Source organism: Coptis chinensis, chromosome 3 (assembly GCF_015680905.1).
Source record: "Coptis chinensis isolate HL-2020 chromosome 3, ASM1568090v1, whole genome shotgun sequence".
Taxonomy (NCBI): domain Eukaryota; kingdom Viridiplantae; phylum Streptophyta; class Magnoliopsida; order Ranunculales; family Ranunculaceae; genus Coptis; species Coptis chinensis.
The window spans coordinates 120,338,870-120,340,677 of record NC_141458.1 but is presented as its reverse complement, the minus strand read 5'-3'; positions in this window follow the sequence as shown (position 1 = coordinate 120,340,677).

Here is a 1,808-nt window from a genome sequence, read left to right as displayed (position 1 = left end):
TACAAATAGTAGAGATAAGATAAATTAAAGTTCAAGTTTCATTATGATGATAAATTAGTACTTATTTCATACAAAAGAAGAAGGGGCCATAATACAATTAAGAATATGGTTACGAATGAAGTTACGAAAATATAATTATTTCTAGAATACCCATTAATTATAAGGATATAAATTTCTCCACCATTCACATACTTATTTTCATCATGTTGAAAATAACTCAATTCAACAAATTCAGAAAATAAGAACCCCCATATATCAAAAAATAAATAAAATTATTAAAACAAAACATATAAGAAGACAACGAACATTTCGTGTAAAAAAGCTTATCAACCATGAAGAGGTAAGAAGACAATAAAGACATCTTACTTGATAGAATAGGAAGACATGATAGGTTTATAGGCATGAATACCTAGTGACGAAGAAGAGGTTGAGCTTCCCAGAAAAATCAGACCAAGAAAACCCACCTCTTGAACGAATTGATTACTGTATAATAATCCCTTTTTTCCTACAAAAACCAAAATAAAAAATCACTGAAACAACACAAAAAATGAAAATCATGATGATATATCATCAATTACAGTCATCATATCAATACAAAATCTCGAATCAAGGTTGTCAATAGTCCAAACTATTTTCGAATACAATGAGATTTCACACCCGACGAATCTTTCCTTTTGTTAGTTCTTAAAGTTGTGATCAAGAGAGAAGATAGATAATGTTAGTTGAAACTCATAACTGAAGCAAATCAAGTGAAGGAGATTAACAAAAAAAAAACATATCTGTAAATATTCGACATAAAGTGAAAGAGATTGGCTTGAGAATGGAGACCAGGGGATTGAAAAGAATGGCTTCGTTGTTTGTTTTTTGGTTGGCAAATGGAGGCTTCGTGGCTTTTGGTTGTAGTAGAGCATGAGAAAGAAAACTCTTTTTTCAAATAAAAGAAATATGGGTTTAGTGATTTTTTTTTTTTTTTTTTTTTTTAAAGTGGAAATTTTATTGATACTGATAACGAATTTTACAAAAAAAATTAGGACAAGCGTGCAACAAACTGCGCCGCAAGTCCTTTCTGAATAGCAAATCCTATCATTCTAAAAACAAACTCGTTAGAACCAGCTGTCATAACGTTACTGTTCATAACTTTCTGAAGTCTCTTGAGAAGCTCAACAGACTGTTGTTCCAAGAAACCGAAAGTGTCAAAACTAAATGGAATGAAACAATGCTGGTTAGCCCTGCAAGCTTCCTCCTGCTTCTCCATCTTTCCTGTCGCTGCTCTCTTAGCTACTTCTCCCACCTCAAAGTCATCATTCCCCAACCCTACCAATGGAGAGACTCCAGTTACATCAACACATGCATGTTTTCCCTCAGACCAATTGTAAATTAAGACATCCGCAGGCCGAAGAGTCGATCTTCCCTCATTTGGATAAGTGAGAAAGTTAACAGGAACTTCTTTCTTCACTTGTACCCCATCCCTCCAAAATGCATCCCATAAAAGTTAAAATGAGCTTCTTCTTCTTCTTTTTTTTTTTTTTTTTTTTTTTAAGATTTGGTAGGTTTAAGTACTAAGACTCCATTTCTAAATGAAATCTATTTCTAAAAGAATGCAATGTACAAATTAATGGCCTACATAAACACTCGGTCAATTCTAGCTATAAAGAAGCAATTGATGGTATGATTATGCAAAATAAATCCACAATGACTATTATTGCAATATATGAGTATTTGAAATATATATTAGAATATCAAACAAATCAAAATGGCCAAAATTTATCAGTTTGACAAAATTCCAAACAATTTTATTTCAATTCCAT